The sequence below is a fragment of the Prionailurus viverrinus genome, chromosome A3 (assembly GCF_022837055.1).
Source record: "Prionailurus viverrinus isolate Anna chromosome A3, UM_Priviv_1.0, whole genome shotgun sequence".
Taxonomy (NCBI): Eukaryota; Metazoa; Chordata; class Mammalia; order Carnivora; family Felidae; genus Prionailurus; species Prionailurus viverrinus.
In genome coordinates, this window is record NC_062563.1 from 69,104,969 (window position 1) to 69,124,380 (window position 19,412).

Below are 19,412 nucleotides of genomic sequence, written 5' to 3' on the forward strand. Positions count from 1 at the left end.
AAAGGGCTAAAGGAACATCAGAGAGCAATATGCATTCAAATAAGGTCAATAGGTGTTGTAAAAGGCAGGAATGCAGAATAGAAGCAATTAATAGAAATAAAGAAAAGGACTAAAGGAAAGAAAGAAACATATCTCCCAGAGGTAGCATACCAGCTGATCCCAGGCTCTTACCAAGGTATGTCTTTGGCCTTGATGTTCCGTGGTTAGCCTCCACTTCTGCCTCTCATCTGCCACCCACAGTATGTTCCTGTAATCCTTAGCTCTGAAACCTCTTGTCCAAATCTGCCTTTCTTGAGCAACGCTAAAAATAAACTTGAAGGACTCTACTTTACAGGAACTATTTTTGAATTGGCTATTATTTGTTGCTGTTGAAGGGGGACCCAGTGAACTAATTCCCTTAATGATTCTACCTGATAAAGCTTAATGAGATTTCCCCTCAGGAAATTGTACCTTTTGTTACAAGAGAAGGATTACCTGAAAGTGGGGTTTTCAGGCAACAGGTGGCCGATTTAGAAGCCTTCCCATGTCTATTAAAATTAAACTACGTACATAAATGCTCAGTCACCCTGCAAATATAACTAGCCCTGCGTGAAAGTCATGAAGCTATGAGAGAAGAAAGTCTGGTTCTTATGATAGTGCCTCACTTATTTGTACCTTACGCATTATCGGTTGTGATCACAGAACAAAGTCCAGGCTAAGAAAGTACTGCTAACAATACAATTACAGTTTGCATCTTAATTGGGGACATACTGTAATAAGAATTTACTGAAGAATCAAACAGTACACTTGACATTAGGGACAAAATATTAAGTCATTTTTCCTGCTGCCATAGAGCTCACAATTTAGCAATACAGCAAGGAAGGCAGTCCTATACACAACTACCACGTTTTATTAATTCTAAAATATGCCTTTTATTTCCACTCTATCAATTCTGAAATTGAGAAGCTTCATGCATTTGAAAGCACCATAGTTTCATGTGAACCATTTCTATTTCTTAGTGGTGTGTAAAGTAATGGGGAACACTGCAATCAATGGCATCCTAGATTTAAGAAGTGTAATTCTAATTAAAAAGATACAAATGTTACATGGATCTTATTAGAGAACAAAGAAAGAAATGGGATAAAATCATGTCAAACTTCATAGACGAGTTGATTCAGTGGGAGTATTGAGGACAGTTCAAAAGATTTTCACCAGGGAGGAGGGATAGGAAAACCTTGCAGTCCCAGGGAATAGGAATAACATGTTACATTTTTATCTTAACACAATGGCATAACACAGTAGTGCTGGTTTATCAGAATCCTTGGAAGCAAGGTGTACAATGAACCTGGAAAGGTAAGTTGTGGTTGGATAGGAAAAGCCTTAAATGACTTTAAGTGTAGGTTTTTAAGCACTAGTAGGATATCATTTGTCTGGTTTGTTTAGGTTTGTTATGCTTTCTTCATGTCTCAATGATAGTAAGCTTATATTAATTTTCCTGACTACCTGGAAGTTTTAACTAGCTTAAAGGGGGATTGTAGAAGCATTAGCAGTACTCAAGGTTAAGTTGTCTTGTAAGGCAGGTATTGATTCAATTCTTAGATGGGTGACTTCTAACCCTCAAATAACAAGAGATACACAAAGATGGAAAAGAACAGTAATTTTTTACAAAATGATTCAATGAACAAGGGGTTTAAAAGCCTTCCTTTCTTTCCTGTTCGAGAATTATCCATCCCTTAATGACTTTTGTTGGTGTAGGGTTTTAAATCTTTCTTTAGGGACTTAAGTGTGTATGTCTCCACCCCATTTCCCACCCGTAAGAGGGGATGACAGTCGTTGCTAGTATTAACATTTCTACATGATAGGAACAAGTTCGATAATGATTACTTTGTTAGCTTTTCTTTTTTGGTTGTTCATTGAGAAACTGTTGAACATGAAATCAATAACTCAGGACTTGCTTGGCTCTTCAGATCACTCCTCTGGCACCACTGTATAGCCAAGATTATTTCTTTGTCCAAGAATAGTATGAAGTGCTTGGTTTGTATGAGACAACCAGGTGCCAGACAGCTGATTATCAGTACAGCATAGTGAATCTAGACCCGATTCTCAGATCCAGTTTGGGCTTCAGAGAGCAGGGACACACTACTGGCTATGGATTAGTGAGGGCAACTAGTGGGCAGAAAGAGAGGTACTCCTATCCATGGCCAATGGCTTTGAGGTATGGTAACATGTATCCATTCCATACCCCATCTGTCCTCCCATCAGTTGCCATTAAGATATTCATGCTAGTTATTAGGCTATTATTACTCTTCAGTTCCAAATCCACACTCCAACACCATTTTCAGATGACAGGCTGGGACTCTGCAAACACATTTTTGCTTTGAGATCTGGCTCTCTGTTAGGCTAACCCAGTAGGGAGCAAGAGAGAAAACCAGCAAGGCTGGAGGAGTGAGAAAGGACTTACTCCTTCCTTTTACTCCCTCCCTGCTTGTTGTTCTTGTCAGTTACTCCAGCAATACTTGATCTCAGAAGCAACATTTCTTCCATAAGAGCAGGTAAATGCCAAGAGTTCTGGGTCTCAGTCCCAATGGGACCTTCCTCTAAAAAATTTGTTTTATATTACTCCAAGTTCTTCCCTTTATTCTCTAGTGGTGGTAGCTATTTCATGATAACTTAGAGGTTTTTGTGTTACCTACTTAATATTTTTATACCTTGCTAGAAAATTTAATATAAAAACTATCTTAAATTCTTTTAAAATTATTAGTGTGTTTTCTATCACCTGACCAGACCCTGACTGATAATATTCCATTGATCTGAAGCTAGTGCTTAGATCACAGTGCTCCTGTTTCTTTGTTTACCATTAAGTCTGGAACTTTTTCTTTTATCAGAAACATGGCTGAATAGGTCAGAGAGATACATCCATAGATGTTCTCTTCAAAATACTTATGAAGACTCTAAACCAACCAATGTAGATATTGGCCCTAGTATTTTCCTTCTGGGAAATTTCACATTCATTCTGGTTGCCTTGTATCAGAGAGAATGCCTTGTTTGGCATTCTTACATTATATTACTTCTTGATACTCTCTTGTGCTATATAGTTCTGAATAAGACTGCATTAATGTCCTAATATCTCAGTTGAAGTGAAATTTATGATATTTCAGTTTTGGCTAATTCAATTGGATATACTTGTCAACAGTTAATAGGCAATATAAAATGTTAGACATCAAAATTATAGCTCAACTTAATAGTACACATTAATATATAGCTTTCAGCAAAAATATTACATAGGAAGAACTGTTCTTTTAAAATCAGAATAGACTCCTGATTTGTTCATTTTGGCCATTCTGACTGGCGTGAGGTGATATCTGAGTGTGGTTTTGATTTGTATTTCCATGATGAGGAGTGACGTTGAGCATCTTTTCATGTGCCTGTTGGCCATCTGGATGTCTTCTTTAGAGAAGTGTCTATTCATGTTTTCTGCCCATTTCTTCACTGGGTTATTTGTTTTTTGGGTGTGGAGTTTGGTGAGCTCTTTATAGATTTTGGATACTAGCCCTTTGTCCGATATGTCATTTGCAAATATCTTTTCCCATTCCGTTGGTTGCCTTTTAGTTTTGTTGGTTGTTTCCTTTGCTGTGCAGAAGCTTTTTATCTTCATAAGGTCCCAGTAGTTCATTTTTGCTTTTAATTCCCTAGACTATAGATGCTGGTGAGGATGTGGAGAAACGGGAACCCTCTATGCACTTGTACCCCAATGTTTATAGCAGCACTCTCAACAATAGCCAAATTATGCAAAGAGCCTAAATGTCCATCAACTGATGAATGGATAAAGAAATTGTGGTTTATATACACAATGGAGTACTACATGGCAATGAGAAAGAACGAAATATGGCCCTTTGTAGCAACGTGGATGGAACTGGAGAGTGTGATGCTAAGTGAAATAAGCCATACAGAGAAAGACAGATACCATATGTTTTCACCCTTATGTGGATCCTGAGAAACTTAACAGAAACCCATGGGGGAGGGGAAGGGAAAAAAAAAGAGGTTAGAGTGGGAGAGAGCCAAAGCATAAGAGACTCTTAAAAACTGAGAACAAACTGAGGGTTGATGGGGGGTGGGAGGGAGGGGAGGGTGGGTGATGGGTATTGAGGAAGGCACTTTTTGGGATGAGCACTGGGTGCTGTATGGAAACCAATTTGACAATAAACTTCATATATTGAAAAAAAATTAAAAAATTAAAAAAATAAAATCAGAATAGAGTAACGGAGACATGTTATAAAATTTCCTCATTCATTTGAGTATTATTACTGCCACCTATTTGTACTAAGAGTTTGTTATATTCTAGGTGTATTCCTAAATCCTAGGAATGCTTTAAATAATGAGTAAGATATGTGCCAAGTAGGTGAGTGAGACAGGTAAAAAGTAATTGCCCTGAATGTGACAAATATTTAAGTAAACTCAAAAAAGAGATTGTTCACCTTTCTCAACATGTGGGGAAGAAAGAAGGAAGGCTAAGAAAAAGATAAACTCAATAAATTGGGTCACAAAAGGTCTGCAACAAGGGACAAGGAATGGACATTCTAACAGTGGGAACAATGTGTTCAGAGGTATAGAGGCACAAAAACTGTGAGAAACCTTAGTTACCCATTATTAGAGCAGAAAGTGTATAGATTTCAAGTCTAGTGTAGAGATGGCAAGAGTTAGGGACAGAGAAACACGGCTTTACAACATCCCAGAGAGCTTTCAGTAATCTTGCTTACTAATCTGTGCTTTATTATTTAGATGGTAGGGAACCATTAAGAATTTGAAAAGATTTCCATGAAGAGATCTACATCTTGGACAGGCATTCTACTTGCACTCTAGTAGATGTCTCGAGGTGAAGTACTCCAGAGATAATGAATATAATTAGGACACCATCTTAATAATCCTTCAGGAAATCAACAGCCATCCACTAATATCTTAATCTTTCTTCCTTTCCTCACTTCATCTGTATTCTTTTATATTTTGTTTTAAATAGGCTGGGGAATTTTGGACTGTCAATTGCTGATGTTGTGATTCATAGGTCTTTGCAGGCTTGATACCTAACATGAAGCTTGACAGAGTAGATCCCAATAAATGTTGATTAATGAATCAATCTGAATTAAGGCAGAAACAGGGGAGGTAAATAAAGAAGGATGGATAAGGGAACTTTTAACAATTACCAAAACAACTGTTTGGTGGTCGAGTGTGAGGAAAAGGAGGGGGTTAGAATAAAGTTGCTGGGCAAGTGGGGTATTAGACGAATGGAAGTGCCATGCAGAGATTAGAAAGAAAAGGGGAAGAAGGAATTGGTGAGGTTCAGAGGTAAATATTCTCATCTTAAATGCTCAAGCTTCTGTCTGCCCCATAGCCATACACAAAGGTTTACACCAACAATGAGGAGTTTACGCGAAGATAAACCATGGTTAGTTCCTGCTTCACCTCAGAGAGGTATAATGCAGTAAGACCCTTCCTGAGGTGTGTACCTAAGCCAAACTTGCTTCCTCAAATTTTGGTGCCTAATATTTGGTTTACCAAACTGTCACTGAATTCTTGATAAATAATATCCTGAGATGTTATTTATCTTGTTTATCTTTTCTTTTGATATTTGGGTTATCAGTCATCTGTGCTAAAATCTCAACCAGCTCTGGAGCTTTATAAAATTTCCCTTCTAATTTCCTCATAAACATACTTGCTGCCACTTACTATATTTAAGAGTTGAGAGCAATTCTTAACTAGCCTTTCACATCTCAGCTGCAGAGTGTTTTCTGCACTTTGAAATTTTATGCTGCAGGAGAGAGCAAGTACCAATTACTTTAAAATAAAGAAAAGACAGAACAACCTTCAACAGATGCATTAGATTTCAAGATTTTCAACTCCACAAATGTGGAGTTCATGCATTTAGCTTATAAAAATGAAACCATTAACTTAGAAGCACAATTAAAATAAGTAGGTTCCTATCTCACTTAGAATTACCAATTAGAACAAAATTCATATAAATACATCTCTATTAAATAAACTTAAATGTAATTAATTCAAGCCTATTGGAGTAGAGATGCCTAATGTCTAAACTGAAGAAACTAGTTATTTGTTTTCTTTAAGGTCCTTCCAGTTCTAACTCCGTGGGTTTTTTTCTGCTTTTTAATAACTTCAGTACTGTCAGTCACTGACTCAAACTTCAACTATAAAACATAGCCATGACTAACTCCTAAGGAGGGCTGTTTTTGCCATGAGAAGCAGGATATCATGTTTACTCTGGCTAATACACATGATGGGTATATTGACTTGTGTTCCATTTTACCCAAAATATAGTTCCCCACTTAAAGTTGGAGGGTTTTCTTCTTTGACTGACCAACCAGATCAGAGAATATTAATTTCTCTAATTATTACTTCTTCTCATGATTAATTTTCTCTAACCTTCTAATCATTTTTTAACTGGCCATCCATCATTTAATTGTAGTGATCCAACTTTTCATATCTTTCCTGACTGCCTTCAGTCATAAGACTCAATAGTCGTAAAATGGCCCATTTTCAAACAACAAATTTAAGTCATTCTAATCTATACAAGCATTCCTTTTGAAAATTATATTTTAATAGTGTATAAAATACAAAAGTCACCTCACATTATTCAATACCTTTTACCCTATAGCATTATATACTTTGCACGATGATCTCCCTCCTTGCCCTTAATTTTCCCACCCAACTGAGGACATGAGAGAAGGGGTCCCTGCCAGAAAAATCAACTCAAGAAGTAATTTCAAAGTCATGCACTCAAAAATACATCTAGCTACTAGAGGATTAAGGAAAGCATGACTGACGATAGTGTTAGAATATAAACACGTATTATACAAGACTGTCCTGTACCATGCTGGGGTCCCACTCTTAGACCTGGCTAGAGGTGTTGACTCAGGCACCACACTTCACAGGGTCCACATATTATAAACATATGACCACAAAAATGTATTAAAGACACATGAAGGCATCTATCGCTTGGAGTTGAGTGCTCAAGTCTGGCAGAACCTAATCCCATTTTTTTCTTTTTAATTGATTTCTTAAAATTTTTTTTAATTTTTTACAAACATAATTTATTGTCAAGTTAGCTAACAGTGCATAAAGTGTGCTCCTGGATTTGGGAGTAGATTCTTGTGTTTCATCACTTACATACAAAACCCGGTGCTCATCTCAGCAAGTATCCTCCTCAATGCCCATCATCCATTTCCCCCTCTTTTCCTCTCCCCCTGCTCCATTAACCCTCAGTTTGCTCTCTGTATTTAAGAGTCTCTTATGGTTTGCCTCCCTCTCTGCCAAACATTAATTCTTATAAATAACACCATTCAGGAAAAAAAAAAAGGCAACTGCATCCAAATGCCATACAGGTTTATGGGTTGTGCCATTGCCCATGCAGGAATGTACAAGTGCTTAGGTTAAGAAACAAAAAAAATCAAATTAATAAACCTGTTTGAATACATCCTCTGAGACTGCACAAATTTAAGAAATTCCTTAACAAAATATTATTTCCTTTTAAATTTTTTTAAATGTTTATTTCTATTTGAGAGTGTGTGTGTGTGTGTGTGTGTGTGTGTGTGTGTGCGCAAGGAGGAGAGAGGCAGAGAGATGGAGACAGAATCTGAAGCAGGCTCCAGGCTCCAAGCTGTCAGCACAGAGCCCAACAGAGGACTCAAACTCACAAGCCATGAGATCATGACCTGAGCCGAATTTGGACACCTAACTGACTGAGCAACCCATGTGCCCCCAAATTATTATTTCTCAGCAGTGCCAAGTGTTTGTTTTCTTGCTTCTTTTTCTGATATTTTAACTGGTGGTTCTGAATACTCGAAGTGGTATTCCTAATAGTTACAGGGGGGAGAGCTATAAGCCATTTTTTATATTAAATAAATATTATTCTTAAATTTATAGATATGGAGGGTAGAAATAACAAGTTTAAGACTAATACTGATATTTTCCACTGTTTTTAGATGGAGTTTGAACACTAGAATTGTAAATCTTGTTATTTGTATTTAAAAAGTAAGTTTACTACTTCAACAGTTAAATATCCTATCCTTATTGATACAGTTTAATTAAAATTATATTCATGAACTATAATGTAATATTTTTATTTTAATAGAAAATGTGCGTATCATAGAGGAAAACCTTAAAACATGAAAAACAGGGGCACCTGGGTGGCGCAGTCGGTTAAGCGTCCGACTTCAGCCAGGTCACAATCTCACGGTCCAGGAGTTCGAGCCCCGCGTCGGGCTCTGGGCTGATGGCTCAGAGCCTGGAGCCTGTTTCCTATTCTGTGTCTCCCTCTCTCTCTGCCCCTCCCCCATTCATGCTCTGTCTCTCTGTCCCAAAAATAAATAAAACGTTGAAAAAAAATTTAAAAAAAACATGAAAAACAATTTCACTTTTTTAATCTTTCACTTTATTGTTGTAAGCATAATTTATACACATTGAATATATGCTATTTTTTATCCTTTATATTACTAGTGTACCTGAACACAAACTATGTGAAAATCTTGATTATAAAATCAGTCATTTTGCTGAAATTAAGCCAAGATAAATAAATTTGCTTTTAAAAAGGTGTGCTAATTTAGGAGTCATTTGTTTTTTTTAATATTTTTTTAACATTCATTTATTTTTCAGACAGAGAGAGACAGAGTGTGAGTGGGGAAGAGGCAGAGTGAGAGGAAGACAGAATTTGAAGCAGGCTCCAGGTTCTGAGCTGTCAGCACAGAGCCTGATGCGGAGCTCCAACTCACAAACCGTGAGATCATGACCTGAGTCAAAGTGGGAGGCCCAACCGACTGAGCCACCCAGGCATCCCTTTGAGTCAGTCATTTTAAATTCTTTATTCATCCAAATATTACCACCTCAAAACAAAACATGCAGACATGTCCAAAAATAATTGAGTTAACCCACTTTTAATATTTTAATGTCAAATTTCTGACATTAAAATAAGCCCAACTTCATACCTTTTTAAAACTCTTGTCATTATAAAGTTTTTTGTTAATAGTATAAAACCTGTTTTACTTAACAGATAGTTCTTAAACATTTAAATATTTGAACTTACATTTTGCTGGTCTCCAATGATACTGCTGTCTGGACTCAGGGTGTTTGGGATGGGTTCACCTGCTGTGACATTGTTTGATGGAGATCTATAGCACTTCTTTTCCAGTTTATGACCTGCGGACAAAGGGTGGGATAATTTCTTAGAGCCAAACAGGGAAACTCTGTTTGGATGTCAAAAATACAGAATTTTAGAACTGGAGGGGACTTCAGTGATCATCTAACACAAACTCTTCACTTCATTGGTGAGATCACTGAGAGAGAAGAAAGTCACTTGACTTTCTTGAGCCTAAAATTGGTTCTTGGAAAAGAGGCAAAACTTGACCTCCAAAGCAACTTAGGTATCAAATATTTCATGAAGACATGGTTAGTTTTCTTTACAGGTTGTTTGGTTCTCTGAATACTACTAATTTAACCATGGATATGTGGTCAACTAGCTGTGAAAGAGAAAGAGAAGAGAGGGGGGAAAAGCCACTAAAATAGTATCTTTCCTTTTTGGAAATGTGACAGGGTCTTCTTGCTGCAGAGACAGAATAAAAACAAAAAACTTCCCAAGACCCTAAGTGACAGTGAGTCCATGTTCAGGGATACAACACTAACATAACAGCAGCTCAGATGCTTGGCCTTCATTTCTATCTGCATGTTACAGATTTTTTTCTAATACAACATAGAATAAAAAGTATGACTTCAGAAGCAAATTGAGATCTTGCAGTCCCAAGAAAATCATGTTACTTATGCATCAACCAATCTAAAAGTGTCCTTCAGAAAATTAGAAATAACATACTCTCATATTTTCTTAATATTTACTTGCACATTAGGCATTTATGGAATTACATTGCAATAATATGCCTTCCATCTCCTGCACTTCTGTCAGCTTGACATGAATTCCTTTCCTTAAGTGTTCAAAGACTGAATGTAAATAAATGGAGAAAAGTAGCCAAGACCTGAATGTCAACCTTTAATGCCGATAGTCCCAGCTTCTACTTACTATGATGTGTCATGTCTCAAAAAGACATCTGTCATAAAATCTCCATCCCTCCTTCTTTATTTACCAATGCTGCAAATTCCTTCATAATGAACAAAATCAAGCCAAGACTGCAAACACAGTAATATCATCATGTTAAGTGTCTGCTTTAAAAATAACTGTGATCAGGGGTGCCTGGGTGGCTCAGTCAGTTAACTGTCCGACTTCAGCTCAGGTCATAACTCACGACTTGTGAGTTAGAGCCCTGTGTCGGGCTCTGTGCTGACAGCTCAGAGCCTGGAACCTGCTTTGGATTCTGTGTCTCACTCTCTCTCTGCCCCTCCCCTGTCATGTGCGTGTGCTCGCTCGCTCTGTCTCAAAGCTAAATAAACATAAAAAAATAAATAACTGTGAACCCTTATTTCCCATAAGGCAAGGTCTTGATTCCTTAGAATATGTATCTAGGTTATTAAATTGCTGTCCAACCCTAACTTTCTGGCCTGTGTTCCAACCATTTTACCCACAAATTCTAACTCTATGCCAAATGCCTAGTCACTGCTATCTCTAAATGAAGCCTCATCCCCTCATGCCTTTGCCCATCGTGTTTCATTATCCCCCAAAACCAACCCTAATATATCAGGCAAAATCCTCTAAGCTTCAGATCACTATTGTCTGACTTTTGTTTATTTGTTTTTCCTGTAGTTTTCCCTGACTCTTCAGGCTACAAATTCCTTCTTCATCTGTAATTTCCCAGTGCTTTGTACAATTCTCTCTTGCAGCATTTATGTTGAACCTTAAGTGTTTATGAATCTCCCTTCCCTGCTAGACTGTGAGTTCCTGAGGCATAGAGGACAGTACTTTATTCACTTTTATGTGCCCAGCAACTAGTAGGGCACCTGACACATATAGACCCAATAAATGTTCGTGAAATTGAATCGACTCTTCCAGGGGGCCTATTGGCTTAAAATTACACCAAAGTAGACATTACTAATATAAATCTTTCCTGAGGGCAGAAGGTTTTTGTTTTGTTTTTAGGGGAGAGTGCAGAGAATGCTTGAGGGCACTGAAGGTGAGAAAAATATACAAGACATTTTATGACACTTCCTTTCAATAGATGTTTCCAGTTTTAGAGCCTAATTATACAATGCAGAAGAAAACATCTTTCTTTGTTTATTTCAATGTTGATGTAGCACTTGGCCAGCAGAGGGAGAAAATACAATATGAAATGCAAGCAGTGGTGTTTAGCCCTCTCCATTACAAATAATGTGATTTCATGTTTTTAAAAATAATTATGTCAGAATATGTATGATTTTGGTCCAAGAATATGCAGTTATTCAAATAATCTCTACTGTCAAAATTTAAAGCCTCACCCTTATTTGTCTTTAGGTTAGAAGAACTCAGCAGTGCATTTTAGTTGAGAGCCAGTAAGCTCTCATCTGAAATTAATGGAAAATTATGCCTTTCAGAGAGAGCTGCAATTTCCAGATGCTCATCCCTTCTCTCATTGCACACCAATGAAATCAGCTGGAATGTTTAGGGACTAGATATTCTGTTCATGGGTTTGAGGGCAGTTAGCCAAAATGTGGTGAAGTAAGATGGATCTCCTTTTCCCCTACAGCAGCAGGGACTGCGGTGGGGAGGTATGAGTAGGGTGTGATTGTCCATGGTGTGTCAGAAACATAACATGTTTGCACCAATCAATACCAGATGTATCTAATGAAAGTATAATATATAAAATGCATATTAACAAAACAGGTAAAATGAGGATGACTACTCACATAAAAATCTCATCTTTTCTGTACATTATAATTCACCACTCTCATTAGTGCATGTAAAATAAAATGAGATCTTTAAGCAATGAGATACATAAAAGTTTTTACAACCACTGCAAACATCTACTGCTTAGATAATACAGTTTGTGACAAAAGGAAAGCTGAATGAATAATAGCAGCAGTTAAAGATAGTTTGTGGTAAATGTAGTGCACCACCCTCCTTTCTGACATAGTAGAGAGACTACAGCACTATATTCTCCAAAGTCTGACGTTATTATTGTATGTTTATATATATATTTCATATATATTACTTGCATTATATATACATATATCTATACACACATACTTACACACATTTTGGCATTTTATATACATATACACACATATGTATATACACACACATATACGTATTTTGGTTTGGCTTCTTCTCATACTTTTCCTATTCTTAAATGAATAGTGATTACCATCAGCACTATCTATCCAATTATTCAAACCCCAAAGATGGACTTCATTCATAACACCTTATTTACCTTTACTCCTACATCCAAACATTGATTATACCACCCCCATTTTTTTCAAACTGTTATAGTCCTCAAATACCAAAGCCTCTAACTTAACTTAAACATCCATTATTTTCCTCCATTAGTTCACTACCTCCTATTACCTGCAGCTGCTTTCCTAAAATAATACTCCACACTGCATTTAGAGGCTTTATTTTTTTTTTAATTTTGACATTATAGATTCATAGATAATTATAAGGAATAACTCAAAGAGATCCTGTGTACCATTTACTCAATTTCTGCCAGAGGTAACATCTCCCAATGCTAACTCCCCCTGTACAATGTCACAAACAATAATGACATTGATACAGTACCACAATGTTCCCTCATTTCATCCTCTTCTAACCACATCTACCTCCCTTCTCCCTATTGCACCCCTAATCTGCTCTCCATTTGTAAAATTTTTGTTGCTTCAACACAATTGTATAAGTAGAATTTCATGCTATATAATCTTCTGGGATTATTTCTTACTCAACATAATTCTCTGGGGATTCATCCAATTTGTTGGGTGTAAAAATAGTATCTTCGTTTGTTGGCAAGTCGCATTCCATGATATGGATGTGCCACAATTTGTTTCACCATTCGCTACTGAAAGGCATCTTGGTTGTTTCCGGTTATTGGCTATTTTGAGTCAAACTGTCATAAAAATTTACATACAAGTTTTTGTATAAACCTAACTTTTTATTTCTCTAAAACAAATGCCTAAGGAGTGTAAATGCTGTGTCATATGATGTTTTTTTGGAAAACTAAACAAAAACCTAACAACACTCTTCTTAAGAAAAGCAAGGCCATTTTATAATTCCACCATCAATATAGAGTGATATAGTTTCTCTGCATCCTTATCAGCACATAATGTTATTTTTTTTATTTCAGTGATTTTGATATATAGTGATATCTCATTGTGGTTTTAATTTGCATTTCCCTAATGGCTAATAATGTTGAGTATCTCTTCATATGCTTTTTTGCCATCTGCATTTCCTTTTCAATGAAATGTCTTATTTGTTTTGCCCTTTGATCTTTCACTGTTGAGTTTTAAGATTTCATTGTATATTCTAGATACTAGTCCTTTCCTGGATATGAGGTTTGCAAGTACATTTTCCTATTCTGTTTCTCCTTCCTTCATTCTTCCAACAGAGTCTTTCACAAGACAACACTTTTAAATTTCAATGAAATCTAATTTATCCATATTTCATTTTATGGAATGTGTCTATGATGTGAACTCCAAGAACTTTCTGCCTAATCCTAGTGCAGAGATTTTCTCCTGAGTTTTCCTGATAATTGCATAGTTTAACGTTTTACATTTGGATCCATGATACATTTTGAGTTAATTTTTGTGTACAGTGTGAGACTCAGGTCAGGATTTGTTTTATTATTAGTATTAGTATTATTGACATCTAACAGCTCCAGCCCCATTTCATGAAAATATTACCCTTCATCCAGTGAATTTCATGTACATTTTTATCAAAAACCAATTATGTATATTTCTATGGATGTATTTCTAGATTATCTAGTCCATTGCATTGATCTATTCATCTAATCCTTAACCAATACTACACAATTACTATAGCTATATAATAAGTTTGGAATTTTCTTAAAAACAATGGCCATTGATATAAGGATAATATGGAGGGAGCTGAAGGAATGTGTAACAAGTCTGAATTTATGAAAGCATAGTAGACCTGACAATACAACTTGAGGACATGGAGATTGAAGGATGTGGATGGTAAGTCCTGATAGACTGGCAGACTTCAGGATCCAACCACCAGGAAAGACAGTTTAGGGCATGGACATCCTATGGTCAGAGTCCATAGGGCGGTAATCATTTAGAATCCAAGCTTTTACACCTAACCCACTCATTTTAAGTAAATAAAGCCCCTCTACTAAGGTACTGCATAACATACAAAAAGCTGCTTTGAGCACAGGACCTTGGTCTCCAATGTAAGTCCAATTACCTTTCACTGGCTCTTACTCTTGACTAGCCTGAATCTCCAGGCTGTTTTTAGCTTCTAGTGTATACCTCCAGCCATTGCCTACCTATTCTCCATCCATCTTCTTCCCTACATCTTTATCTCATCACGCTCTGGACCAGAATCTCACAAAGTAACAGCTATTGTTATCATCCACTACCTTCCCCAACATACACACTCACACACCTTTGCTCCATGTTCAAAAATTTTATGTAAGAGACCCTTCTGCTCCCAAGTACAGACTGACTCACTTCCTGCCTGATTTCTTGCTCAGAGGAAGGGGACAAATTAAACTACACTCAAAGATCAAAATTTCAATCTGGATTCAAGAATAAACATGATACTCCATGTAAGATAATGTTAGATGTCTAGTTACCAAGAGAGATAAAGGCAATAGCTCAGTTTGAACTGAAAATTCAAGGTGGTTGAGCAAGGGTTGGCAATGACCCCCAAAGGTTTAGTCCCATGTACATGGGATTAAGACAAAAATGAGAGGATTAATCTTTCAATTACACATACCCCATGTTTACATGTTTTGCTATATCCATTGCCACTAGCTACATTATTTACTTACTCCTGGAAATACCTCACTTAAATTTATTTATAAATTTTATAGCACTCCCATCAATGAAATTCTGTTAGTTTCTCATAGGAACCTACCCATATACACATTCATTGCTGTATGACTTAAAATTATCTTCCAGAACAGCAAGAGTTGCCAGATTGAAATTAGTATGTATATCACACAGAGATGTGCCTCTACTTTATGACCAGCTAACTGATTGACAGACTAAATACTGGGAATTATATCTATACTCTGTATCATCTGTACTACTGTGTTTCCTTGCCATGCAAAATACTTTTTGCAGTTTGAAATAACTCATTCTGTAGTCTAGCAACTCATTCTGTACTCTAACATATAGAGAAAAGACATTGCTACATTTTCTGGGTTCAGTCTTTGTATTTCTTGGATAGATCCCTCATAAAGTGGCTACAGTAGTCACGGAATACAGTATTAACATCTTTTTATGGGCTGCACTGAAGACTGCGATTTCCACATAATGCTGATTTCACTTAATCTAGAATATTATGAATTATACTTCTTAATACAGTGTTTGTCTTGCTCTTATATTTTAATATAAGTGGTAGGATGGAAGGTGACAGGAAAGGGAAGAAGCAAAACATCGAGACAATATTGTAGGGGGATAGTGGAATATGGTTAGTTTAATTTTTACTGCGGCTGAAACAATGTGAAACTGGCTGTGATAATGAATAGGAGAGTGAATAGACCATTATAAGGACTAAAAGAAGGCTAGAGGGTACACGTGCAGAGAGAGAAAGATAGTGATATAAATGGAGACTGGAGATATGGACAGGTCTGAGACCTTGCAAGGTGTTGTACATTATGTTAGAGATTTTGGTCGCTGCTCTCAGGACAAGGGAATTAGATCAGCTTTTAATCAGACAATTTAATTATAGTACTTCTTAGAGATAATCTAGTCATTTTCAAATCAGACGCCAGTGACCAATTATTCTACCTGTTAATATTTCTTTTATCACACATTAAAAAAAAACTTCAAAATATTATCTCCTACATCGGTAATTGTGTCTGTATTGTCTATGTTTATTTTGGAGCTCTTGAATGTATGTTCAAATTGAAGCTGAGATAAAATTTTAAATAAACATGAGTGACTTGTATTTTAGACCAGCTCGTGCCCATGGACACATGTTTCTCTCTTTGAGATCAACAATAGACTGTACTTGAAGAACCAGTCAGTCAGAAGATTCCTTATGGTGCTCTTTTGTTCTAATATTCTTAAGTTTTATTCCTAACTTGTGGGCTAGAGAAAGAGTTTTGGAAGAGGCCAGTGAGAGTTCAACTTTTGACTGAAATGCTCTGGATAAAGCTAATGTTTGGCAAAGAAGCATTTTTCTCCCACCACTCTACTTAAGTTACAGTATTTCCTACTCTCAGTGCTTGATACATCTGTGAATCCTTCGATCCCATGTCGTTCATTCCAGTACATCATGAAATTTTGAGATGTTAGCCAATCTATAATGTTTTAGGTACAGTGGCACATGGTCTGTGTCAAAATCTTTTCAGAAGCCTGATGTAGATTCAGTATTTTGAAATCCTACAAGTACTGCTCACCCTTCACCTAAGCCAGGCAGATTTTTGATAAATAAGTACCAGACATTTTGGGAGGATAATCATCAGGTAATAGAAATACACCAAAAGTTGCTGCACCAATTCCTCAGAAAGAAAAGCTAAAGTTTGACTCCATATAGGTCAGAATCTCCAAGGGAATGTCCTCAAAAATTCTGCATTGTCTACTTTTCTGTTTCCAGTGACAGTAATACTTTTTATAACTTGCTATTTCATCCCAGCTTATATTTGAGTGGAACTAGAATCAGCATAAAGAGATAACACAGGTGAAAAGGCAGCACATCTTTCTTCTTTCGTTTTGTATAGCACGGAGCTACTCTTTAGCCCTTTCTCCAATCTGAGAAAAATGTAGCTCTCAGACATTTCAAAGGTTAGGAATTAAATGTACAAGAGATAAATATATTCTGTAGCTCCTGTGACTGGATATTAGCCTGTGGGTGATATCCTAAGTCTACGGTTTGATGACAGATGCTTAGAAGTATGAAATCAAGCCTGCCTACAATATCTGCTCACACTTTCCATTAAAGAGAGGGTTACCTCCCAGATTCTCTTGGATCAATGTGTATCCCTCACCACCATAGTATCTGAATAACATAAATGAGTCCTGAAAAATGGCAGTAAGATTCAAAGGGAGTGGGGTCAGGTTTATGCAGAGAAAATGTACCTCAAAGCACACTATTAACACCTAAAGCATTAAAAATTCCTGTTAGATATGATAGTGTATAATATGCACATTCCATCATCAGAACTCCATATTCATGCATTCATATGTCTCCTCTCAAAATACACCTAAGTCTGTCATCTCACTTGATTCTTACTATTTTTTAAGGTCCCCACATTTTGAAAAGCCTGAATCATAAAAAAGAGTCTGATGAGAAGAATACGTACCCCTTATTTAACTTCACAGGGGACTGAAAGCCTGTAATTGATTTTCAAATCTGGTTGAGGACATAGCCCTAAGTGTCTCAGGATAATGCCTCCTGGGAAATCTGTGGCTACTATTATAGCTCAAGAGCTAAACCTTTAAGGCCCACAATAGAACACCTCATCTATGGAGCAGATAGATTAAACTTGTGAGATAGCAGAACACCATTACATTCCAGAATTCTGTGGAACAACTGTCCACTGTATACTCTCCTGGTCCTGCTAGGGCCTAAATAGAATGGCTCAAATAACTGGATATGTCTGGGATAGCTCTCCTGAGATACTTTGCTTTGGCCTTTGGGTGGGTTCTTAGATTATCTTCCACACTGTAGCTGTTGGACTCGTAGGTCCACAACTGCCTCTTCATTTGCTTGTCTGGTGTCTGGGATGAGATGACTACAATAGCTGGATCTAGCCAGGGCTATTTTTTCTGACCCTTGTGGCCTCCCCATATGGCTAGCCTGCGCTTCTTCACAGAATGTCTATCTCAGAGTAGCTTCCTCCAGGGCAGCTGGCTTTCCCCAGAGTGATTGGGGTGAGTCTGGGCAGAAGGTGCTGGGATTTATACAAAGCCTTGGAAGTAAAAAACAAAACAAAACAAAAAGAAAAACAAAAAAACAACCAAAAAAATAAAACAAACAGAAAAACCCAAAGCCTGAGAAGTACAAAAACATTGGGATGGCTGGGTGGCTCATTTGGTTAAGCATCTGACTTTTGCTCAGGTCATCATCTCACAGTTTGTGGGTTCAAGCCCCATGTGGGCCTCTGTGCTGACAGCTCAGAGTCTACAGCCTGTTTTGAATTTTGTGTCTCCCTCTCTCTCTTGCCTCTCCCTCGTTCATGCTCTGTCTCTCTCTCAAAAATAAACATTAAAATAAATTTTTAAAAAAAGAAGTACAAAAACATTATTTTCACTATATCATATTGGTCAAGTCAACCAGTTCAAAGAAGAGGGGGACTAGACTCCATCTGACAAGTGTGGATTTGCAAAGAATTTGTAGCATTTTAAATGCATCTCTTAAACAAACAAAATGACATTCAGAATGAGAATAGATATATTTAATTCTGTTCCTCTCTTATGTATATTATTCAAGCCACTTGAATGTTCTTTGTTTCTGCTTTCCCATCTGCAAAGTGCTATGATTCCTGCACTTACTACATACCAGAAATAATGACTCAACACAAAGAATAAAAAATATGGCAATGCATTAAGCTATTCAAAGAAAAATATTTTACATAAAAAAGAATAGCATCAGAATTAATATCATTACCTTGGAGGGTAGACAGAACTAAATTTAACATAGCTCTGCCACTTATTGTTATAAGGTCATAGGCAAATTACTGAGTATCACTGAGGCTTAGTTTCCTTACTTCTAAAATCAGGAAGGTCAACAGAGCCAACCTCATGGTAGATAATATTTAACATGCTTAAAGACAACTCCCACTACACAACACATGCTAAATATTAGCAGATAGTTATTATAAGTTCTATCAAGTGTAAACTCATGAAGGTGAACTTTTGGTATACTGATAATGAGAGGATCACAATCTTAGATATACTGGTGAAGACCAGACTGTATTCAGTAGCCTGGAGGCGTTACTTTTGGAAAGGCAATGTGCTATAAAGCATTTTTTCCCCTCTTTATTTTTCCAATCATTGCACAATATACTACTTGTTACTGAGAGCCACCAGTAGGGAGATTCAATGTAATTAAAAGATTGATCTTCTGGAAACAATGCTTAATAACAAGCATGAAAAAGTGAGAGTAATTCTGCATTTTCAAACACTGTCCTCAAGTTAATTTAACCTGAGCTGTTTGTGAACCACCTAGAAAGTCTGGGATCAATATGTCCAGGCTGAAATCAATGTACCAGAGAGAAGAGGAGACAAACTCCAATTGGCTAGTTCATTCAAATCAGTGGAGCCTTATAGAAGAAGTACTTAGTGGAACATTCATTTTGTATGTGCCAGATGCTAACAGTTCAGATGTGCAG